The 25,590-nt window shown below is 48.7% G+C and overlaps 2 protein-coding genes across 4 annotated transcripts in view; one reads left to right on the plus strand and one right to left on the minus strand.

Annotated features, from left to right (window-relative positions):
- The window catches only part of LOC309533042 (MAM and LDL-receptor class A domain-containing protein 1-like), a 383,106-nt gene extending 370,124 nt beyond the window's left edge, over positions 1–12,982 (minus strand). The window contains exon 1 of the mRNA XM_082223992.1: positions 12,710–12,982. The gene's annotated coding sequence lies outside the window, so the exon portion shown is untranslated. The remainder of the gene's footprint in view (positions 1–12,709) is intronic.
- FGF12 (fibroblast growth factor 12) overlaps positions 1–25,590 on the plus strand; it is a 239,911-nt gene that overhangs the window by 196,286 nt on the left and 18,035 nt on the right. The window lies entirely within an intron of this gene.

The raw sequence follows: 25,590 nt of genomic DNA on the forward strand, positions 1-25,590 counted from the left end.
GCCCCTGAAGGAATCTTTAATAACCCTGCACTTAAACATCTTGTTCTGCCTTAAAACCGGCAGAACCGTGCATCTTAAAAGTTTCCAGTATTAGTGCACTTTAAGGTGGTTTTTTTAAGGAAAAGATGTGCTAAAATCAGCCCTGTAAAACCTGTGATTGGACAAACTAAACACATCCCGGTGGACGAGCAAAGCCTCAACAAATGTCCTGGTTTTGCAGCATCAGGGTTGTACTCTGCATATAGAGTAACAGAATTGTAGGGTTGGAAGGGGAACCCAAAGGACATCCAGCCCAGTCCCCTGCAACGCGAAAACCTTTAGTCTTCAAGGTGTCACAAGGCACTTTGTTGGCTTGACTCTTTCTTTGTGCACCAAGGACCAGCCCGCTCCCCATGTTGACCCCTGGGGAAGAAGTCCCCCCAATCCTGTGTCAGTGTAGTGGGAGAGCCAGTGTGGTGTAGTGGTTAGAGCATTGGACTCGGAGCTCAGACACCAGGGTTCAAATCCCCACCCCGCCATGAAGCTCTCCCTGGGCGACCTTGGGGGCAAGTCACTCACTCTCAGCCCAGCCTATTTCACGGGTTGTTGTTGTGGGGATTAAATGAGGAGGGGGTGAACCACATAGGCCACTTTGAGCTCCATGGGATATAAATGCAATAAATAAATAAAACAATTTTGGGCCCATCCAGAAATCTAAGAAGCTGTTGTGGGCGCTGCGAGATACTCATTTTGCCAAAGACAATCCCACTCTGGCATAAATGGTTCGGTTTCTTTTGAGTGAGAATAATAGCTTCGTAATACAGGATGATTCTCTCTGCACTGGCAGGAAAAAGAAATCAGGAACAATGTGTTAATCACTATAAATTGTTGATTCAGAGGTTTGATCTGAAATCGAGCAGGATTTGGGTTTGTTGGTGTCTCTGTCAACTTCTCTCTCTTACATCATGGAAGTTGGCTTCTATATTACAGTCATACCTTGGTTGCCGAACGCTTTGGAACTCGTACGTTTTGGCTCCCAAATGATTGAAAACTGGAAGTGAGTGTTCCAGTTTTTGAACGATTTTCAGAGGCCGAACGTCTGGTGCAGCTTCCGATTAACTGCAGGACGCTCCTGCAGCCAATCAGAAGCTGTGACTTGGTTTTCGAACAGTTCCGGAAGTCAAACGAACTCCCCGAAAAGATTCTGTTCGAGAACCAAGGTGGAGCTGTGTGGGTGGATAATGTTATGTTATTAATATTATTGCTGCAAGTTTGTCATGGCCTTTCGCTAGAACAATAAACTTACAAACTTTGAACAAAGAAAAACTGGCAATGCCCAGAATTATTTTTTATTATTATTATTATTATTATTATTATTATTATTTTGGGATCACAACCCATTTTGTGGGGATCACGAACAAAAAACTTTTGGAGGCCCCATTGGTGAAAGCGCGCCTTGGGTTAGAAGCTGTTTTGGTTTAGAAACGGACCTCCAGAATGGATTATGGTTGTAAACCAAGGTACCACTGTTAAGTAAAATAAAAGTGCAAGCGAGGATCCCTGCCGAGATATTAAACCCACAACCCCTTTTTCACCATCCTATCCTGTTTGCTGTGGTTGCAGTGGTATCTCGGGTTACATACTGTCAGGGGTTCAGGAGCAGAGGCGAGGGCAAGGGAGGAAACAGAGAGCGAGGGGGAGGAGTCCGAAGGAAAGATGAGTGATGACGACGACCCGAGATCTCCGAGTCTTTCCAGTGAATCGGAAGATTCACAGAAAGGAGCGCCAGTGGCCAGAGCAAGGGGGGAGCTTAGGGGGACACCCCAGGAAGAAGGGACAAAAGGGGGTTCAGAGAGCAGCAGTTGGAAATCGGGGCCAACGTCCCCAACAGAGCGCAGTGGGGAGGAAGGGCGCCAGGTATCGGGATCCGGCGGCTCGCCGCAGGGGGGAGGACATGAGTCAGGAGTGGCCACACCTCCATCGGGGAGCGAAGAAACGGTCAAGCGGAAAGTGGGAGGTTGGGCGCGCGCGCCAAGTTCAAATGCACAGGACGGCGGCACAGTAAGCAGCCCGGAAAGGGAGCCAGGTCCTAAAGCCCGGCGCAAGGAGACAGAAGGGTCCGGGGGGTCAGCGTCAGAAGAGTCCAGGAAGGAAGAGACCACGGGGGGCAGAGGGACCCAGAGAAGAAAGGAAAGGCGGAAAAGGTGGAGTAAGGCGAGGGTATTAAGTTGGTGTACAGGAGGCGGGGACTCAGACGGAGCTTCGCCGGTCTAGCTTATAAGACGTAGAGTTGCGTGCTACAGCTTGGAAATGGAAACTGTAAATCAATAAATACTTTTATAAAGTGAACGCTGGCTAGCGTGATCCTCTGTGAGCTAGGATCTGGAAGCAGCTCTGACACATACGCTTCAGGTTACAGAGTCCACTAACCCAAAAATAGTACCTCGGGTTAAGAACTTTGCTTCAGGATGAGAACAGAAATCGTGCTCTGGTGGCGCAGCAGCAGCGGGAGGCCCCATTAGCTAAAGTGGTGCTTCAGGTTAAGAACAGTTTCAGGTTAAGAACGGACCTCCGGAACGAATTAAGTACTTAACCCAAGGTACCACTGTATTGGAAAGACATAATGCACCCCATGATAGGGAAACAGGGAGGGCTTTTTTGCAGAGATGGTTGTGTTTCAGGGAGGGCCTTTGGACGCTGGAGGCCATCAAAGCCAACAAATGTCTCTTTGAGTGGGTAACTTTGGAATAAGCAAGAAGGAGGTGTTGGGAGGAAAGGGACTGATTTCACCCGTCCTTTCCCTTGCGTTGAATAAATGAAGAGGCAAAATGCGTCTCTCTGGACGTTTTCTGCCCGTAGCAACTCAATAAGCTGCTTTGGCTGCCCCTCGGGCTGGGCTGGACAAGGATGAACTGCCCCTCACGAAGGATGCTATTAGAGGTTGTCTGGGCTTGTAAGAAATGGAGACCTCTCTCTGTGTGTGTCAGCACAATGCGGAGTTAACAGAGCTGTCCATCAGTCGATCCGGTAATTGCACCCAAGTTGCATCTGAGCTTTCGTGGCCCTGTTAGTTCCACAGAAAATGGGGGGGGGGAGGTAATGGAAGAGATTGTTTTGCGTCTGGCTACATTTAAAGCTATAGCATCTTAAAAAGCAGAGACATCACCTTGCCAACAAAGGTCCGTATAGTTCAAGCTACTGGTTTTCCCAGTAGTGATGCATGGAAGTGAGAGCTGGACCATAAAGAAGGCTGATCGCTGAAGAATGGATGCTTTTGAATTCTGGTGCTCTTGAGAGTACCTCATGAGAAGAGAAGACTCCCTGGAAAAGACCCTGATGTTGGGAAAGATGGAGGACACAAGGAGAAGGGGACGACAGAGGATGAGAAGGTGGGACAGTGTACTCGAAGATACCAGCATGAATCATAGAATAGAATCATAGAATCATAGAGTTGGAAGAGACCACAAGGGCCATCAAGTCCAACCCCCTGCCAAGCAGGAGTTTGACTCTTGCCAAGCAGGAGTTTGACCAAACTGCAGGAGGCAGTGGAAGACAGGAGTGCCTGGCGTGCTCTGGTCCAGGGGGTCACGAAGAGTCAGGCTAAACGACTAAACAACAACAATACAGTGGTGCCTCGCAAGACGAAATTAATCCGTTCCGCGAGTCTCTTCGTCTAGCGTTTTTTTTCGTCTTGCGAAGCAACCCTATTAGCGGTTTAGCGGCTATTAAAGGCTTAGCGGCTATTAAAGGCTTAGCGGATTAGCGGCTAAAAGCCTATTAGCGGCTTAGCGGCTTAGAAAAAGGGGGGGAGCGGAAAAAAATCGGAACACTCGCAAGACGTTTTCGTCTTGCAAAGCAAGCCCATAGGGAAAATGTCTTGCGAAGCAGCTCAAAAACAGAAAACCCTTTCATCTAGCGGGTTTTCCGTCTTGCGAGGCATTCATCTTGCGGGGCACCACTGTATTTAAAGCACTGACCCGGCTGGAGGAGAGGGCTAGCAAGGGCTACCAGCCGTGGTTGTCAAGCTCTACCTCCACAACTGGAACCCATAATGCATCAAATGCCAGTTGCTGGGAACTGCAGGAAGGGAGAGTTACTCTTGTGTTCGAATCCTGCTTGCAGGCTTCCCATAATGGGCACTGTGGTTGGCCACTGTGAGAACAGGATGCTGGACTAGATGGGCCACTGGCCTGATCCAGCATGCTCTACTTGTTAGAATTCCTGCTCCATGATTGCAGTCATGGGATTGCTGCTTATCACATGACGGTGTACGTTTTGACTCCACAGAGTGGGAAGTGACTGAGACAGGATGTTTGTGTTACTGTGTTCCGTGAAGTGGGACTATTGTCCTTTGTTCTTTCTCTCTTTGCTGTCTGATGCTAGAGAGAAGCAGCCATCTTGCAGTGCTCTGTGTGTGTTTATATGTAAATAAAGTAGAATAGCCAAAGTGCTGAGTTGCTGAGGTCTGTCACACAAAGTGCGAAGACTCTGCAGATCCCTAGGTGTGCCGGTGTCTGTTGGCACCAGTCGCTGTGATGTTCAGGTAGAAGAAAGCTTTTGAAGCTCCTGAACGATCGACCAGGAGGGAGGGAACATGCCAGTCGGGCATGCGTCTCTGCCAGGGTCCTACTTGAGTGTAGGATGAGCTCCTGACACTTCTTAGGCTGGACTAGATGGCCCCCAGGAACCCTCTTCCACTTCTTTGATTGGTGGTGTGCTGTCTGGAGATGAGCTTTGCCAAAAGCAAAGATGAGAAAGGACCTTCTGACAGTAAGGGCCGTTCAGCAATGGAGCAGAGTTCCTCAGAAGGTGCTGGACCCCGCCTTCATGGGAGGTTTCCAAGCCAATGTTGGGTGGCCCCCTGTCAGGGATGCTTCAGTTGAAATTGCTGCATTGCAGGGGGTTGGAATAGATGTCCCCAACTCTCCGATTCTATGATTTTATAAGGTCTCAAGACAGGCGTCCCAGTTCTGTTCTGTTGCTGAGTTAATTTTGATGAGAAAACAGCTGGATTTTTTTTCTTCTGGTGGGCAAGGGAGAGAAAGAGAGGAGCATATGCTGTGAGCCAAGTGGTTTGTTGTTTCAGAGCAGGGACTGAAGGCCAGATGAAAGGGGCTGGCAGTGAGCTGGACGTGTTCCTGGCAGCAAACCCTCTAAAGCCGTCTTTTGGGCACCCGGTAGCAGCAGAGGAGTGTGCCTGACGATGGCAGAGCTCTCCATTTCCATCTCTGGCCCCCTCTTTGCCATCCACACCAGGAGCAACCGCCTGCACCAGGCAGGAGGTGATAAAAGGAAAGAGGAACAGGACACTGGCCATTGGAGACCCCACCAATCAGCTCAAACTCTTGAAAGCGAATGATAGAATCGTAGAATCCAATTGTAGGCTTGGGTGGGATTCCTGAGGGTCATCTAGCTCAAACCCCTGAAATGCAGGAATCTCAGCTAAATCAACCATGGCAGATGGTCATTCAACATTTGTTTGAAAAGCTCCATGGAAGGAGACTCCGCCACCTTCTGAAGGACTCTGTTCCATTGTTGAATGACTATTAACCATCAGAACATTCTTCCTGATGTTGAGTCGGAATCTCCTTTCTTGTAACTTGAAGCCATGGGTTCGAGTCCTACCCTGCAGAGCAGGAGAAAGCAAGCTTGCTCCATCTTCCATGCGACGGCCCTTGAGATATTTGAAGGTGGCTCTCATATCTCCTCTCAGCCTTCTCTTTTCCAGGCTAAACATCCTCAGTTCCTTCAACCGCTCCTCATATGGCTTAGTTTCCAGGCCCTTGATCATTCTGGTTGCCCTCTCCTGCACACCTTCCAGCTTGTCAATATCCTTCTTCAATGGAGGCATCCAGAAATGGACAAGGAATCCTGGTGGGGTCTGACAAAGGGACCTTTGGGTCCTTTCCAGTTCTACGAATCTATGATTCTGTGAAATGAACCTTTACTTTTTTCCTAGCTGGTTCAGTATTTGGAAACATTCCTTACACCTCATCAGTTGGATAACATTCTGTGACACCACAGAAGCCGAGCCAATGGCATTGGGTGATGCAATTGCCCTCTGCCAATGGCAGTCAGGAGGTTTCTGCCCCCTGTTGGTCTCTACAATCTCAGCAGATGCTGTAACCTTCCAACGGAGATGTACTCCTCCATTGTCTCCCCAGACAGAAACCAACAGAAAGGGGGGCAACCCATGTTCCAGACATCCAAGAACTCAGCCTAGATTCCTTCCCGCCATGTTTTCCACACCATTGTCAACAAAGCATTAAAATGTACAGTGGGCGGCCTTATTAATAATGGAGCTGGAGCACGATAAATCCCCAAACTTATCTTGTTCTTCCAGAGAGATGGAATTCAGATAAGGTCAGTGGAGTGATTAATCACACCCTGTGCCAGCTGAAAATTAGGAGCCATCTAAGAGAAGGCCTTTAATTCACTGCAGATTGAATCCAGGATGGAAAGCCGATTCTGCGGGATTCACCTGGACTGGTGAGCTTTCCTGAAGGGAAGCGATTGTCTTATTGGCGACGGATTTATACTGGACCGTCCACACACAATTGTGCTTTTATTTACTATTTATTAATTTCATAAAATTTATACGCCATTTGAAGTTAAATATCAAATGTACTTCAAAGTGGCTTACAAAACAGAGGGTTGGTTTCTTTTACTTTTTGCTTTTTGAGTGATGCTCTGAGCTCCAAGCACACATTGAAGGCGGGCAGAAGCTGATCAGTGAGACACGGTGGTCTCGCCCGCTGACAAAGGCAACCTGTAGCGCTGAAGAATACAGTGGGACCTCAGGTTAAGAACTTAATTCGTTCTGGAGGTCCATTCTTAACCTGAAACTGTTCTTAACTTGAGATACCACTTTAGCTAATGGGGCCTCCTGTTGCCACCGCTGGAGCACCATTTCTGTTCTCATCCTGAAGCAAAGTTCTTAACCCGAGGTACTGTTTCTGGATCAGCTGAGTCTGTAACGTGAAGCGTTTGCAACCTGAAGCGTCTGTAACCTGAAGAGTCTCTAACCCGAGGTACCACTGTACAAACCATTGAGAGCAATAATTTAAGACTTTTGAAAACTTAAGAGAACAGCAGAGTAAAAGCAGGTTTTTTTTAAATAATATTTTATTAGGTTTTATCAATAGAAAAGTTTAGAAAAATACAAAAAACGAAAAAGATACAAAATTACAAAATACAAAAATACATACATTAAACACAAAAATAGAAAAAGAAGAAACACATATAAAAAGAAACAAAAATTCCCTCTTTCTTAGTTTCTCATCTTTAGTTAACTTATTTTCCTGACTTCCTCACGTCTCCCATTTTTGTATCCCTTTTAGCTATTGGTTCAGCAAATTCATGTCCTATTAGTTTATCTATTGTTAACCCCGTCTTACATTTTACCTTGTTGCTAGAACCTCTTTAATTCATTTCAATGTCATCAGCATTCAAAAATTTTACAATATTTCTGCAAATAAGATTTAAACTTCCTCCAATCTTCTTCCACCAACTCTTCTCCCTGGTCTCGGATTCTGCCAGTCATTTCCGCCATCTCCATATAATCTATCAGCAGAGTAAAAGCAGGTTAATACTCGTATCAGCTTTCTAAACATCTGGGTTGTCAATGTTGAGTCATTTAGTCGTGTCCGACTCTGCATGACCCCATGAACCAGAGCACGCCAGGTACTCCTGTCTTCCACTGCCTCCCGCAGTTTGGTCAAACTCATCCTGGTAGCTTCGAGAACACTGTCCCACCATCTCGTCCTCTGTCGTCCCCTTCTCCTTGTGCCCTCCATCTTTCCCAACACCAGGGTCTTTTCCAGGGAGTCTTCTCTTCTCATGACCTCATCTAAAGGTAAAGGTAAAGGGACCCCTGACCATTAGGTCCAGTCATGATCGACTCTGCGGTTGCGGCGCTCATCTCGCTTTACTGGCCAAGGGAGCCGCCGTACAGCTTCCGGGTCATGTGGCCAACATGACTAAGCCGCTTCTGGAAAACCAGAGTAGCGCACGGAAATGCCCTTTACCTTCCCGCCGGAGCGGTACCTATTGATCTACTTGCACTTTGACATGCTTTCAAACTGCTAGGTTGGCAGGAGCTGGGACTGAGCAACGGAAGCTCACCACGTCACGGGGATTCAAACCGCCAACCTTCAGATCGGCAAGTCCTAGGCTCTGTGGTTTAACCCACAGCACCACCCACGTCCCTACTAAATTGATTTATTAACTGCCTTCTAAAATTCTGTCTCAAGGCAATTGTCATAGAATCAAAGAATTGTTGCTTTGGAATGGGTCCTCAGGGTCATCTAGTCCAACCCCCAAGATTTCAAAGAAGACTAAAACACTCGAGGTAAAGGGCTGCTTATCCATCTGGGAGCTGAATGGGTCACAGGTGTGGAAGATGTCTCTTTGTGTGGCGGAGCGTGGCCCTCTGCCCTTAAAGAGGCAGTACTGCATCCACTTGTTTAAATCCCCAGACTAGACCCAATGGAGTGTAGCAACTATGGAACTGCCCACCTCAGGAGACAGGGATGGCCACCAACCTGGGGCGCTTTGAAAGAGGATTGGGCAAGTTCATGGAGGAGGAGAGGGCTATTAGCCTTGCTGGCTTTGCTCTGCCTCCACAGTCGAAAGCAGAAATGCTTCTGAATACCATTTGCTGGAAACCACAGAAGGAGAGAGCTGCTCTTGGGTTCGAATCCTGCTTGCTGGTTTCCCACAGGGGCATCTGGTTGGCCACTGGACTGATCCAGCTGCCTGGCTCTTTTGGTGAATGTCCATTGCGATAACAGAACCTCCATGCCCAGGTACAGTCTACCTCTGAATGCTAGATCATGGGGGAAAACAACTTCATTCCAGCCCTGCTTGCTGGTCTCCCCCTGGGACATCTGGTTGGCTACTGGCCTGATCCAGTGTTCTTATGGGGGGGGGGTGTTTACTTTCCTTGCTTGGCCTCCCGCCTCCTCCTCTGGATGTGCAAAGACTGTTTTGGGGGAAGGCCTCCTGGGGGGGGGCAGGCCCCGAATATGATGGGTGCCAAGACAGGAGCTGCTTTCATGTTTTCTCACCCTCCTCACGGAGGCCGCTGCAGTCTATTAAAATGAAATATAACCCCCCCCCCCTTCTCCCAGCCCTAGACTCCCTGGGGCGTAGTTAAGAAGGCTTTTGTATTAATGTAGCCCAGGTTTTGCTCTGTGGCCTCGGATTCCTATTATCTGTACTGACACCCGTTGTTTTATTCACTTTTCATTCCAAGCAGAGCATGGATATTGGGGCTGCCAGGGCCTCTGGCTTGCAATGAATGCTGATGGGACTCTGGCTATTCTCTCCCTGACCTGAACAGACACAGGCTGCTAGAATTACAGAATTCTTGAGTTGGAAGGGTCCCCCAAAAGTCATCCAGCCCAACCCGCTGCAGTGGAAGGATTGCAGCTCGGAAATCCATGACAGATGCCAACCCAACTTCTGCTCAAAAACCTCCATTTGTCAGCATGGATTGAGTAGGGTTTTCAGTCATTGGGGGGGTGCAGTAGCTCTTGAGTTGGGGAGCAGGCCTGCAGAGGACCAAGTAGGAAGGGGCAGTTTGCACCCTTTCCCCAGGATGCTCTCACAGCCAGCAAGCGTGTGAGTGTGCCGTTTGCATCTGTCCGTCTGCTTCTCCTTGTAGGATATCTGCCTGCAGCTGAGATCTGCGGTGCCACACAATCCCTGTTCCACATTTGTAAGGCCGTGATCTTTGGAACTCCCTGACTGTTGATGCCAGCCCAGGTGCTTCCACTGTACGTTTTTTGGCACTTGCTAAGAGTTCCTTAAAAAGAGTTCTTAAAAAGTAGAGACATCACCTTACCAACAAAGGTCCGTATAGTTCAAGCTCTGGTTTTCCCAGTAGTGATGTATGGAAGTGAGAGCTGGACCATCAAGAAGGCTGATCGCCGAAGAATGGATGCTTTTGAATTCTGGTGCTGGAGGAGACTCTTGAGAGTCCCATGGACTGCAAGAAGATCAAACCTCTCCATTCTGAAGGAAATCAGCCCTGAGTGCTCACTGGAAGGACAGATCCTGAAGCTGAGGCTCCAAGACTTTGGCCACCTCATGAGAAGAGAAGACTCTCTGGAAAAGACCCTGATGTTGGGAAAGATGGAGGGCACAAGGAGAAGGGGACGGCAGAGGATGAGATGGTTGGTCAGTGTTCTCGAAGCTACCAGCATGAGGGAGGCTGTGGAAGACAAGAGTGCCTGGCGTGCTCTGGTCCAGGGGGTCATGAAGAGGCGGACACGACTAAATGACTAAACAACAACAACAAGAGTTCCTTTTACTATAATGTTCTGGTTTTATTCTCTTTGTAAACCACTTTGAGTTGTTGTTCTTTTAAACAGTCAAGAGGTGTAACAAATTTCATGAAATAAAGTTACACATCCTCCTTGTCTGCAATCCCCCTCCAGATTCTGCGGTGGGAAAAGCTGGGTTCTGCGATCTGCCCAAACTCCGCATACAAATATTTGAGTCTTTGGCATGCGGTGGAGTTTGCCAGTTGTCAGAGGGAGGACCAAGAAAGGATCTGGGCAACAGATGTCCTGCTTTCAAAGCCTTGGAAATCCTGCTTGGAACGTAACACACAAAGAGATTCTGAAATATCTCCCAGGCCTGATGTCTCAGCTGCAAAGGACAGATGCTTTGCTATGTTGGAAGGCTGATGAGTTGCATGATGCAGTGATGAAATATCCACAGCTATATGCATTATCCCGCGAAATCTGGGCATAAACCCCCCAGACAGGGACAAATTCTAGAGAGATACAGTGGTACCTTGGAAGTCAAACAGAATCTATTCCGGAAGTCCGTTCGACTTCCAAAACATTTGGGAACCAAGGCACGGCTTCTGATTGGCTGCAGGAAGCTCCTGCAGCCAATTGGAAGCCGTGGAAGCCACGTCAGACATTCGAGTTCCAAAGAACGTTCGAAAGCCGGAACAATCACTTACAGTTTTTCCATCGTTCGGCAGCCAAAACGTTCGACTCCCAAGGCGTTTGAAAACCAAGGCATGACTGCATTGTGCTTCCAGATGACCAGTTTTTTACGAATCCTCCCAGTTAAGTTGCAGGGAGAATAGACGAGGCTATCTATTTGAGCTGGGTGAAAGAAAGACCTTCTTCACACACAGAGCAGAGTTAAACTTTGGAACTCCCTGCCACAGGAGGAAGAGATGGCCTCCAACCTGGGCGGCTCTCAAAGAGGAGTTTGGCTCTCCAAACTACAAGAAAGAAGATTCCACCTAAACATTAGGAAGAACTTCCTGACAGTAAGAGCTGTTTGACAGTGGAATTTGCTGCCAAGGAGTGTGGTGGAGTCTCCTACTTTGGAGGTCTTTAAGCAGAGGCTTGACAACCATATGTCAGGAGTGCTCTGATGGTGTTTCCTGCTTGGCAGGGGGTTGGACTCGATGGCCCTTGTGGTCTCTTCCAACTCTAGGATTCTATGAGGTTTGGGCAAATTCAAGGAGGAGCAGGAGGCTTCTGGCTATGCTAGCTCTACTCTGCCTCCATGCTACTCCATTGCTGGAAACCACAGGGATGGAGAGTTACTCTGCTGCTCATCTTCCGCTTGCAGGTTTCCCACTGAGGGTCGTCTGGTTGGCCACCATGATGCTGGCCTAGAAGGACTACAGGCCCCATCCAGCAACCTCTTCTTATGATACTTACTACTTACTACCTTGCATTTACATTCCACCTTGGATGGTCCTCTGTCCTGGATGCTTTAGTTGAGATTCCTGCATTGCAGGGGGTCAGGCTGGATGACCCCCAAGGTCCCTTCCAACTCTGCAATTCTATGATTTTTCCTCAAAGGAGCTCGAGCTGTCATGGTTCTCCTGCTCCTCCTTTTATCCTCACAACTACCCTGTGAGACAGATTACGCTGAGAGGCAGCGACTGGCCCAGTGAGCTTTATGGTCTAGTGGTAGGATTTGAACCCGAGTCTCCGAGATCCTAGTCTGACACTCTGACCACTACACCCCGCTGCCTCTTGCTCTGATTTACATGCAGGGAGTTTGGGTGACTGTTGCCTCAAAGCAAGTATTAGCACACACTTCCCAGTGTGTGCATGGTGTTGTTGTTTTTGGTCACTTATTGCAAGAAAATCTATCTTTGGGGTTTGCTGCTAATTGACCATAATTGTGCAACCTGAGTTTTGAGCTTCCAAAATAGCAGCAGCGTGGAAGTCCCATTTAGTCTGATGCAGCAGAGATGACAAGGAACCACTAAAGACCGACAGATTTATTGTTGCGTGGGTCTTGGTGGGCTGGAGCCCATGCAATTTCCACACAGAAATGTCAGAAGCAGCACCTCTTGTGTTTCACGGGCTTTTGACTCCACTATTTACCACTTGTTTTACACTCTGCACCAATATATATCTGCCAACCGACGGTAGTACGTAATTGATGCAAGCTGACTAGCTGGGCTCTACCCTACACAAGCACTTGCCATAGAAAACGGCTTTGGGTTTAGGAGGCTGCAGATTTCTAAGCCCCTAAAAGGGTTTCCTGGCCAAGCAGCCCACCCCCCCCCCCCCAGCGCTGAATTTCCCAGGAGACTGAAATTCAGTAAAACACGCAACTCAGAAAGGCCCCATTATTTTATTAAGGACAAGCATTTTCTTTGCTAGTTTAATCTGTGAAGCTGTACTACTAGAAAAGCAATGACAAACCTAGACAGCATCTTCAAAAGCAGAGGCATCACCTTGCCAACAAAGGTCCGTATAGTTAAAGCTCTGGTTTTCCCAGTAGTGATGTATGGAAGTGAGAGCTGGACCATCAAGAAGGCTGATCGCCGAAGAATGGATGCTTTTGAATGATGGTGCTGGAGGAGACTCTTGAGAGTCCCATGGACTGCAAGAAGATCCAACCTCTCCATTCTGAAGGAAATCAGCCCTGAGTGCTCACTGGAAGGACAGATCCTGAAGCTGAGGCTCCAAGACTTTGGCCGCCTCATGAGAAGAGAAGACTCCCTGGAAAAGACCTTGATGTTGGGAAAGATGGAGGGCACAAGGAGAAGGGGACAAAGGAGGACGAGATGGTTGGACAGTGTTCTGGAAGCTACCAGCATGAGTCTGACCAAACTGTGGGAGGCAGTGGAAGACAGGAGGGCCTGGCATGCTCTGGTCCAGGGAGTCACGAAGAGGCGGACACGACTAAACAACTAAACAACAACAACAACAACTACTAGAATCATAGAACTGTAGACTTGGAAGGGACCCTGAGGGTCATCTAGGTCAACCCTCTGCAATGTAGGAATCATAGGAATAGCTGGCTGGAGCCAGCCAATGTCCCATCCATTCTCAGGTTCATTTAAAAGAACAGTAACCAGCAGAGTCGCTGGGGTGTCATTTGGGCTCTCAGATTAATAGGGATTTCTCTCTTGGACCATTGTAGGCACCCTGCTGGAATACCCTGAGAATCAAAACTCTCCTAATTGGGTATTTAGTAAGGGCTGATAAACAACTTTCATCCCTCGTGAGAGTGGTTTGAACATATACTACCATGGGGCACATTGCACATTATTTACGTTTGCCAGCTCAGTTGCAGGAGAACTTTGTTCTGTGTTTGAGCCAACAGTATCTGGAAATCACGAGGTTGGTGGTGGCTGCTGTACAATGGCGATTTATCAAGATTCCCATTGTTGCATTTGCCCCGTGGTTTTTGCCCTGTTGGTAGCATCAGATGCACCTTTTGGTGGGGGAAGGGAGCTGAAAGAAAGAAAAAAAAATCACCTCTGGCAACCAAGGCACCCTCTAGATTTCAGATAGTACATGGATAGACGAGTCTAAAAAGCCCAGGACACAAATTTTCACAGCCCTCTAGCAGATATGGTGGCTCATTGGCCAGAAGTGATATATTTAGCGTTAACTCTGGAAAAGTGTCTACTTGATTCTGACTAAACTAAGCCTCCTAGGGTTAGGGGGTGGGTTAGGGTTAGGGGGCTTTTGCTCTGGGAGGTCAGAATTGAGTCTACACTTCCGGAGTTAACACTAAATATATTACTTCTGGTAGATGAGCCACCATAGTTCCTTTCTCCTCATCCACCAGGCTTTTCTTATGTTCTAAAGGTGGTGCAAGGGCCAGTGCTTCACTGAGCTTGTGCCAGGTGTCTAGCATGGGGATGACAGGTGGGGCTACAGAAAAAGGAGGGTTGGCTTTTGAAGCCCAACTCTCCATCAAGGGACCTTTAGTCTGCTAAGTCCATGACTGGTCAGAGAAGAATGGATGGAGGCAGGATCCAGTGAAAGCAAGCCCGATCTTTATTTTGCTTTTGTTAAAGAATACACCCCGCTTCCTGCCAGGAGGTGAGGATCCAGAACAAAGGTGTGCAAGAACTTTTAAAGTCTTTAGAAATTGCCCAGCCCCCTTAGCCAAAGACCACCCTAAAAGCATCATATGTGCATCACAGAGAGAGGTGGTCTACAACAGACATTTGAGAGTGGGGTTTCTCTCCTGTCTGCTAGGATACCAGATAATGGTCACTGAGTGCATTACCTGGCCAGTCTAGGCTATTCTTTTGAGATGCTCAATACCTTAGTTCTTGAATCCAGGTCACAGGCCAACCCTACTCATACAACAAATATTACATTGAGACAGGATCTGAAGGATTTGGAAGTGAAAGAACTCTTGGGAGAGGTTTCCCCAAGATATTTCCTTCTGCAGAGGAATAGTTGGGGTCACTAAAGAGTCAAGATGGCTTCAGAACTGTTGATCTGTTCTATTTCAGACATGTGGTTTAAGTGTGTTTAGCTTGTGCACTTAGGAATATTCAGATTATTTAGGACACCTTAGAATTCTCATCACACTGGGAGTCCTCTTGCATGCAGAAGGCTGCAGGTTCAATTCCAGACACCCCCACTTTCGACAAAGGTAGTGGTGGGAGACCTCTCTTGTCTGAGACTCTGGAAGGCCATTGTTGGTCAGTGTAGATAACGGACTGTAGAATCATAGGACTGTAGAGTTGGAAGGGACCCCGGGGGGTCATCTAGTCCAACCCTCCGCAATGCAGGGATCTCAACTACAGCACCCTTGAGAGATGACCCTACAACCTCTGCCAAATGGCCTGAGACTCAGCATTCAACCTCACCCTGTTCAGATAGACGTGATGGAGAGTTCAGCTCAAATGCGAGAGCTGTAGAAAGCATTTCCTAATCCGCTATGAGGACATTCAGTCCTTTTCATTCTTCCCAAGAGCTATCAAGGTTATTTGGTGAGAAAACATCCCTTTTTGTCATTCTCCTACAACAGGAGCACCGATTAGCCTGCAGAGTGCTTCCTTATCAATTAATAGCTAAAACCCAGTTGAGCTGTCTGTCTGCAGCCATCGTCTTTATTATTAATGCCTTCCAAAAACCCTCCCAACACCTAAATCCTCTGGGCGTTTTTTGTAAAAAGAAATAAAACCTACGCAGCCCGGTCTGTAAAATTGCAGCTCTGTCATCTTGTGAAGATGAGCATGAAACTATTCCAAGACTTGTGAGGTTTCTGTGAATTGCATTGGGGCAGCGTTGGGGGAGAGAGAGACTTGTTTCAAACGAAAACCGAGGCCATTTATGGTGGATTAGGAGGGGGCAATGGAGGAGAGTTTGGAGGCTATTTCTTGTTCCACCAGTCTAAAACATCTTTGGGTGTGAGAAAATCCCCCAGGTCATCTCCCCGCTCCTCATTCTCTCTCCTCCCTGCTTTCTCCTTTCCCCCGCAACTTCACTTGTTTGCAAAAGCCAGCCAACGCCTGCATTTCTTAACAGCCCGGCCTGCGCACACCAAATTAGCCAAAAATCAATTGGAGGATGTCAACAAGGAGAGCTGCGTGGATGTACGTCTCTCTGCCGCCCCAGCCCAAGTTGTCATGCCAAGCAAATTAATGCAAGCTGAGGCAGCGCTGTTTTGAAACCAGCCCCTTCCAGGATTGAACCCCCCTTCGCCAATCGGTTGTATACTTGCTCACCCCGAGGCTACTCTGGTGAAATGAAAGTTGCGTTTCCTTGGGTATGAAAGGAAACTTTGGATGCAAAGGACTCTAGGCATCTGCAGAGTCGCAAAGTTTTACTGGCAGAACAGTGGAAGAAGGAAGAGGAGATTGCCAGGGACTTTCGTTGAAAAGCTTGCAGTCCAAGCTTAGCGGGAACACCTGTAAATCGTGGTTCATTCGGGGATTTTCTTTTGGGAGGCAGGTATATCTGTAAAATCACACAGTATCACAAAACTGAGTTGGAAGGGGTCCCCCAAGGTTATCCAGCCCAACCCCCTGGAAGGCAGGGATCACAGGAAAATAATCCTTTGCAGATGGCCTCCCGACTTAGGCTTGAAAACCTCCAGCCAAAGAGAGTGAGGATGTCTGCTGTCATTTGAGGGTCCGTCTTGCAACTCCTAGTTGAGCATCGCTCCAAATCCTTGGAGTTGGGCTGATGGTTTTCTGACAGCGCCCTGACAGAATCCGGCGTTTCATATGCCAGCGGCTCATTCAGGCTCCTTACAGGCTGGGAAGACATGACTCTCTCGTCTGCCTTGATAGCTTTGTGGGCTGCGCTATAAATTATACATGCCTCACCATTTTCCAGCGGAGGAGGCCCCCACCTTCGGCTGAGAGCACGTGGGAGCAATTTCATGCACACGCCTAGCAGGAGAGAGAGAAAGGGAAAGAGAGAGCTCCAGATCTTCCTCCTTAACAGTTTCCTCCACCTTTCCCTGGCCTGGATTGCTGATGCCAAAGAAAGAAGGGCAGCTCTGGGGGCAGGAGGTGGGGGGTGCATGAGAGCAAGCGGCGCTCCCTGCGAAGGCAGCGCAAGGCAGTGCACATGCGCAAATGGGTTTGAACAGAGCTGCCTCATTTAGGGCGAAGGGGGGTCGGCACACCTGACAGGAGGCCTCGAGGCCTCATGCTTTTTGAAATACAGTGGTACCTCGGGTTACATACGCTTCAGGTTACATACGCTTCAGGTTAAAGATCCCACTAACCCAGAAATAGTGCTTCAGGTTAAGAACTTTGCTTCAGGATGAGAACAGAAATCGTGCTCCGGCGGCGCAACGGCAGAAGGAGGCCCCATTAGCTAAAGTGGTGCTTCAGGTTAAGAACAGTTTCAGGTTAAGAACGGACCTCCGGAACGAATTAAGTACTTAACCCGAGGTACCACTGTACTTTATTGTCACTTGTACAACTTGCATACACTGAGATTACACAAGCACCCCCACTCAGCTCTCTTAGTCTTAATTCCCCTCGTTTACTGACGCACACCCACCAAACCCAAAAGTCAGTTGCCCTGTTGTTATCTTTTCATCCAGCAGCCCAGGGATAGAAGCTGTTCTTTACCCTGTTGGTGCGACTAGTCATGCTTCTATAGCTTCTGCCCGAGAGCAAGAGATCAAGAAAGTGCTGGCCAGGGTGGGAATCATCCCTGAGAATTTTCCTCACTCTCCGGAGGCAACCTTCTTCCGCTATTTCATCCAGCGGATTCACAGGACAGCCCATAATATCTTGTGCTGTATATACCACCCTCTGTAGGCACTGCCTATCAGTTGATGTCAATACCTGTCAAGTGGCTGTTGCAGTTGCTGGAGAGTAACCAGGCAGGACTCCAACCTGTGTTTTACAGGCTTTATTTTGGGGCAAGAGCCCCAGAGCTCATGTCTGGCTCAATCGCTAGCAGAATCCGGGAGTGGTCTCTTTTTGGACCTCCCCCAACATAAGAGTTTCGTTACCCCAAAACATCTCCTCCCCTCTCTGCACTCCAAACTGCTGTGCAAGATGGGAGATGGCAAGGGCGTGTTTCCCTCCTGTCCGGCTTGCCCAGGGGCGGTGTTAAGGCTCTCACCAGCATCCTCTGGTCCTTGCACATCTTCCCCACTGGAGGTGGGGCTTTCCTCCTCCCCGGAAGAGGAACTGCTTCACAAGATTTTCAGAGGCTCCCTGTAACACAACTGTCCTTCTATTTCTCGCCTCTGAGCCGGTGGCAGTTCCCTGACAATACCCAAGAGTCTCCTGGCACTTAGGAGTTGCACACATAGCAGACCATTGACCATTTGCACAGAGCTATATTAAGCTCCCTTGTGCAGGAGGCAGCGATGGCCACAAACTTGGGTGGCTTCAAAAGAGAACAGGACAAACTCATGAGCCAACAGTGTGACGCGGCAGCTAAAAAAGCCAATGCAATTCTGGGCTGCATCAGTAGGAGTATAGCATCTAGATCAAGGGAAGTAATAGTGCCACTGTATTCTGCTCTGGTCAGACCACACCTGGAGTACTGTGTCCAGTTCTGGGCACCACAATTCAAGAAGGACACTGACAAACTGGAACGTGTCCAGAGGAGGGCAACCAAAATGGTCAAAGGCCTGGAAACGATGCCTTGTGAGGAACGGCTAAGGGAGCTGGGCATGTTTAGCCTGGAGAAGAGGAGGTTAAGGGGTGATATGATAGCCATGTTCAAATATATAAAAGGATGTCCCATAGAGCAGTGTTTCCCAACCTTTTTTGGGCAAAGGCACACTTGTTTCATGAAAAAAATCTCGAGGCACACCACCATGCCAGATGGGGAAAGGTCACTTTTTACTTATGTAAAAATAAAATAAAAAAATAGTAACAGCATAGAAGGTAATGGTTAGGCTAGCATCCCTCTTCCAAATATGCTAGGTTTTTATTTGCAGGGACTGTTCTACATGGGAAAGCATTCAGCACTGTCATTCTCCCATCTGCCATCTGAATTGGTACTATTCTGGGTCAACTTACTCTGCTGCATGTGTAGATGAAAATGGCACCAAGTGTGGGGGAGGGGGCAGAACAGGTTTCAGATACAGGATATTAAGCATACACGTACTTCAGATTGAACTGGTTGCTTGCTTTGCAAGTTTTCATTTCCCAAATGACTGCCTTGGCAAGCGCAATACCTACCAGGCTCAACGCCGGTCTCGCGCTGCCGCTTCCCACGCTCTCAAGGACCCGGGAGGAGGAAGGCGTGAAGGCAATCCCGAAGGCGCGAAAACCTCGCGCATGCGCAGGCCTTCCGCCTGCGACAGCCCAGTAGGCTGGCCGAAGCGAGCGGCGATGGGATGTGGGAGCTCGCTCGCTCGCCGCCCCGCGTGTGCCTATGTGGGGCACGTTACAGCCCCGTGACGTCAGCGCCACGCAGGCAGCCAGGCAGGCAGACGGCGAGAGCCCCGCGCTGGGCGGCCTCTCCTCGCTGCCCCGCCTCTCGCCGCCCGACTCGCCCGCCTCCCTCCCACGGCACACCAGGCAACGTCTCGCGGCACACTAGTGTGCCGCGGAACACCGGTTGGGAAACACTGCCATAGAGGAGGGAGAAAGGTTGTTTTCTGCTGCTCCAGAGAAGCGGACACGGAGCAATGGATCCAAACTACAAGAAAGAAGATTCCACCTAAACATTAGGAAGAACTTCCTGACAGTAAGAGCTGTTTGACAGTGGAATTTGCTGCCAAGGAGTGTGGTGGAGTCTCCTACTTTGGAGGTCTTTAAGCAGAGGCTTGACAACCATATGTCAGGAGTGCTCTGATGGTGTTTCCTGCTTGGCAGGGGGTTGGACTCGATGGCCCTTGGGGTCTCTTCCAACTCTAGGATTCTATGATTCATGGAGGTGAGGGTTATTCTTGATGGCTCCTAGCCAGGATGGCTGTGCTCTGCCCCCGCGGTCTGAGGCAGTGATGCTTCTGAATGCCAGTTGCTGGAAATTTCAGGGGGAGAGTGTGTGCTTTTGCTCTCGGGTCCCTGCTTGTGGGCTTCCCATTGGGGCAGCTGGTTTGCTCCCGTGAGAAGAGGGTGCTGGACTACTAGATAGGCTCCATTTGGCCCAATCCACCAGGCTCTTCTTAAGTTCTTATGACCTCCACCTCAAGGCTGCTTCCTAGGGGCCTAATATTTGGTATTTTAAAAGCCTATAATCTACATTTTCCAAGACCAGAACAGTTTCCACAAATTAAAACAGCACAGATAAAACTCAAAAAAGATAAAATGTTAAAGGTAATTGTTTAAAAGTAATTAAATTCTGAACAGAACCAAAAACATAAAAGCCAGGTATATTAAAATTCAGATCATAAAAACAGCATTGCACTGTTAAAAGCTCTTTCCTTAAAAAACAGTCAGTCAGAATAAAACTGTCTCCAGCTGCCGGCAGAAGGACAACAAGGAGGCATGAAGTCTGGCTTTCCTAGGCGGAGAGTTCCAAAGTTGCCTGGGAGCAGCCACCACCAAGAAGGCCCTCTCACCATGTCTCCACCAAACATCCCTCTGAGGGTGGCAGGACCGAGAGAAGGGCCTCCTCTGAAGATCTCAGAGTCCAGGCAGGTTCATCTGGGAGAATGTGGTCCTTCAGACATCATGGGCCTGAACCATATTGTGCTTTCTACCCTGTGTCCTGTTCTCCCCATGTTTGCCAGGAGGATGTGGCTGAGACAGTGGAAAGTTCTTTCTTCTCCTGGAAATCAGCCAGGAATATCGATCGCCCTGACAGTGAGCGTTTTGCTTCTCCAGCCAAGTAGGACCTGGCTTCTGTGGGAGGGACTTGGAATGTCCAGTTCTCCAGGCACACCATCAAAAACAATTACGTCTTTCCTTCCTGAAACCATGTGCTGTTTTGGGGTCCCCTCTACATCGAAAGAGGAAAATAATTGAAAGGTTTTGGGGAACCTCTCCCAGGGATCTAGGGGGCCTAAGTCTTTTCCCTTTTGCATTTTGAAATTGCTGGAGTTATTAAAAAGCAAATTCAATCCTAGTCTGCATCAACAGAAGTGTCCAGATCAAGGGAAGTCATGTTGTTGTTGATGAGTCGTTTAGTCGTGTCCGCCTCTCCGTGACCCCCTGGACCAGAGCATGCCAGGCACTCCTGTCTTCCACTGCCTCCTGCAGTTTGGTCAAACTCATGCTGGTAGCTTCAAGAACACTGTCCCACCATCTCGTCCTCTGTCGTCCCCTTCTCCTTGTGCCCTCCATCTTTCCCAACATCAGGGTCTTTTCCAGGAAGTCTTCTCTTCTCATGAGGTGGCCAAAGTCTTGGAGCCTCAGCTTCAGGATCTGTCCTTCCAGTGAGCACTCAGGGCTGATTTCATTAAGAATGGATAGGCTGGATCTTCTTGCAGTCCATCTCTATTCCACCTTGTTCAGACCCCCACCTGGTGTCCTGTGTCCAGTTCTGGGCGCCTCAATTTAAGAAGGATGTTGACAAGCTGGAAGGTGTGCAGAGGAAGGTGACCAAGATGATCAAGGGTCTGGAAACAAAGCCTGATGAGGAACAGTCGAAGGAGTTGGGTATCGTTAGCCTGGAAAAGAAGAGACCGAGAGGAGATATGAGAGCCATCTTCAAACATCTGAAGGGCTGTCACATGGAAGAAGGGAGCAAGCTTGTTTTCTCCTGTTCTGCACGTTAGGGCCCAAACCAATGGTTTCAGATGACAAGAAGGGAGATTTTGACTAAACATCAGGAAGAGTTTTCTGACAGTAAGAGCCATTCGATGGAGGAATGGACTCCCTTCAAAGAGGTTTTTATGTAGAGGTCAGATGGCCAGGGATTCTGTAGCTGTATCTCCTGCATTGCTGGGGGTTGGGCTAGATGGCCCCTGAAGTCCCTTCCAAACCTACAATTCTGTGATCGTTTAATTAATCAGAATGGATATAAATCAACCGCACAGCACTGGATCAGCTTGGGAATGTTACACCGGCTCCTCCCTCTCCTAAGCAAGGCTGTCATTTCCCTTTAAAACGATCGCCTACTTATTTTCCCACTCAGCACACCAAGCCCAGCGAGTACAAATTCATTACCGCGGCTTTCCCTCAAAGGTTAAAAACTGAGCCAAAAATCAATTCAGGTTTGCTGACAAAAAAGCAGAAATGCTAATGCTGGTGTCGAGGCAGCCAGAATGGGATCCCTCAGAATCTGCATGAATATTTATGGTTTTTACATAATACTGCCTCCCCTGCCCTCCCACCGAGCGAAAAGCACCCTCTGGGATTAATTTAGGGGGCAGAGGAAGAGCGGTGGCTTTCGGGAGGGAGGGAATGACTTTGAGGTGCACCAGCCAACCCCCGTCCCCAATTAACTGTGGTCCAAGGAATATGCTGCACCGTTCTGGTCGCCTCGCCTCAGAGAGGATATTGTAGGATTGGAAAAGGTTCAGAAAAGGGCAGCTAAAATGTCTGAGGGCGTGGAGTGACTCCCTTAAGAGGAAAGGTTGCAGCATCTGGCACTTTTTAGTTTAAAAGCAATTCAGCCAAGTGATGACATGATAGAAATTTATTTTTAAAATATATATGCGTGGCCTGGAGAAAATGGATAAAGAGAGGTTTTCCACCCCGACTCCTAACTCTAGAACTTATGGACATCCAAGGCAGCTGACCATTGGAAGACTCAGGTTAGGTCAGGCATAGGCCAACTCGGCCCTCCAGATGTTTTGGGACTACAACTCCCATCATCCCTGACCACTGGTCCTGTTAGCTAGGGATGATGGGAGTTGTAGTCCCAAAACATCTGGAGGGACGAGTTTGTATATGCCTGGGTTAGATAAAAGAAAGTCCTCCTTTAAGCAGCACAGAGTTAAACTATGGAACTCCCCACAGTGATGGCCACCAAGCTGGATGGCTTAAATTGAAGATTGGATGAATCCATAGAGGAGGAGTTCCAACTGTCAGTGGCTCCTAGCCAGGACGACTCAGCTCTGCCTCCACTTCTGAACCCCAGTGCCTCCAACACTGATGTTAAACCGTAGCCATCTTGCCTAGTAGGCACCGAGAGCTTCATCTTTCACGAATGTGTCTCAATTTCTTCTAGAGCCATTCCAGTTGGTGGCCATCATTGCCACCTGGGCAGCAATTCCTCAGTCTGACCATGTGCCATGTGAAGATTTGCATTCTTCCATCCATCCTGAACTTTCATCCATCATTCAGCTTTGTTGGGACTGTTAGTTTCTGTTATCACTGTGCAGCTGTGTGGAGTCACAGGACTCTGTTTACATTCCAGAGACCTTGCAGTCTCACGGGAAAGGGAGACGGGATGTGACGTTAGTGGTTTCCTTGTTCCTTTGTTTCAGTTGCTCTCTGCTTTCATAGAGAGAGGATGTCTTTTCTGTTCTGCGTAGTTTAGAAATAAAACTCTTTACAATGTAGCCAAACCTCTCGTCTCTTCCCTGTGCTGGGAACCCTGCTGGATAGAATGTGCTTGAGGCCTTATCAAAGGCTCAGGTCATTAAACACGTCGGCGATTTCAAAGGCTCAGCTCGGAGGAAGATGAGGCCTTATCGGCTTGGCCGAGCGAAGTTCTGACAGGGACCACAGCTAGTCTGGAACTAAGGGACCTTGTGAAGGAGAGATTCATCCAGAGTGCCACTAGCCAGCTCGGGGCAAATGAAGATCTGCACAGAGACAGATCTGGGCTTGCTTGAGCCTTCCTTGCTAATCTGTTTGCATCTATCATATCAGACTTCTTCTTTTTTTAATAAAAAGTCCATGCACTTGCTAGGGGGGCTGTCTGCTCGTTTTGCAAGGGGTCCTCTTGCTAATAGAGAAGAGAATTTCATGTGACGTGCTCCCAGGAAAGCTCCCAGGTCTGCCTTGCTCCTCAGGCTCAGCTGCGGAAGAACTGTGCTTCCCTGAACAGACAGTTTTCTCCTCGCGAGGAATCGGAGCCAATGGTATTTCAACAGAAAACTCCACGATCAATGCAGATAATTCCGCTTGAAGAAATGGGAACAGTTTTGTTTTGATATTGTAGGTTCGTTTATTTTAGCTCGCCCTCCCTCTGAGTTCTTTTAAGTGGTCTCATGGTTCTTTTGCTCCCCCATTATGGCTTCACAACAACCCAGTGAGGTGGGAATGGGGAGAGAGAGAGAGATTGGCTCAGCAAACCTCACAACTCAGTGTAGATTTGATGGTGAAGGGACACGGGTGGCGCTGTGGGTTAAACCACAGAGCCTAGAACTTGCTGATCAGAAGGTCAGCGGTTCGAATCCCCGCGATGGGGTGAGCTCCCGTTGCTCAGTCCCTGCTCCTGCCCACCTAGCAGTTTGAAAGCACGTCAAAGTGCAAGTAGATAAATAGGTACCGCTCCGGCGGGAAGGTAAACGGCATTTCCGTGTGCTGCTCTGGTTTGCCAGAAGCGGCTTAGTCATGCTGGCCACATGACCTGGAAGCTGTACGCCGGCTCCCTCGGCCAGTAAAGCGAGATGAGCGCCGCAACCCCAGAGTCGGTCACAACTGGACCTAATGGTCAGGGGTCCCTTTACCTTTACCTTTGTCCAGCACATTCCACATCACAGAATCATACAACAGCAGAGTTGGAAGGGACCCTGACGGCCATTTAGTCCAACCCCTTGCAATGCAGGAACCACAGCTAAAGAACCCCTGACAGAAGGCCACCTGACCTCTGTGTAAAAACCCACAACCAAAGACTCCTTGTGAGGGTGTCAAATCCGAATCAGTGTCAGACAGAGGGACTCAACCAAACCATAGTCTTGCTTCTTTCCACACCAGTAATGTTCAGAGCCTGCAGATCTTGCCTGTCCTTTATCCACATTATCTGGCAAGTCTAATGGCCAGGTGAAGTCCCCGTGCCACAGACCAGAATTGATCCAAGTCAGATCCCGATGCTCTGAGGTTAAGAGTCTGGTTCTGGAAATGGCCTGTGCAGTGGCCAAAAGGGAAAGGTCAGGCTATTTCTGCACCAGCAGGAAAAAAAATAGGAAGGTGCAAGGCATGCTTTGCAGGCATGAAGATCGGACTACAAATATTCAAAACAGACACCTGAATAAAAGAAGTTTGGAAGAGCTCTTGAATGCACCTTTCAATCCTTTGCAAAACCTACTGTGTGCGCAACAGATTGAGGTTGAATCCTGACAAGGCAGAAGTACTGCTTTTGGGGGACGGGGGCAGGCGTGTGTGGGGGACTCCCTGGTCCTGAATGGGGAACTGTGTCCCTGAAGGACCAGGTGCACAGTCTGGGAGTCATTTTGGACTCACAGATGTCCATGGAGGCGCAGGTCAATTCTGTGTCCTGGGCAGCTGTCTACCAGCTCCACCTGGTATGCAGGATGAGACCCTCCCTGCCCGCAGACTGTGTTGCCAGAGTGGTGCATGCTCTGGTTATCTCTCGCTTGGACTACTGCAATGCACTCTATGTGGGGCTACCTTTGAAGGTGACCCGGAAACTGCAATTAATCCAGAATGCGGCAGCTAGACTGGTGACTGGGAGTGGCTGCCAGGACCACATAACACCGGTCCTGAGAGATCTGCATTGGCTCCCAGTACGTTTCCGAGTACAATTCAAAGTGTTGGTGCTGACCTTTAAAGCCCTAAACAGCCCCCATCCAGTATATCTGAAGGAGTGTCTCCACCCCCATCATTCAGCCCAGACACTGAGGTCCAGCACCGAGGGCCTTCTGGGGGTTCCCTCATTGTGAGAAGTGAGGTTACAGGGAACCAGGCAGAGGGCCTTCTTGGTAGTGGCACCCGCCCTGTGGAACGCCCTCCCACCAGATGTCAAGGAAATAAGCAGCTATCCTATCTTTAAGAGATATCTGAAGGCAGCCCTGTTTAGGGAAGTTTTTAATATTTAATGCTGTATTGTTTTTAACACTCGATTGGGAGCCGCC

This window comes from Podarcis vaucheri (assembly GCF_965113315.1).
Source record: "Podarcis vaucheri genome assembly, chromosome: 5".
Taxonomy (NCBI): domain Eukaryota; kingdom Metazoa; phylum Chordata; class Lepidosauria; order Squamata; family Lacertidae; genus Podarcis; species Podarcis vaucheri.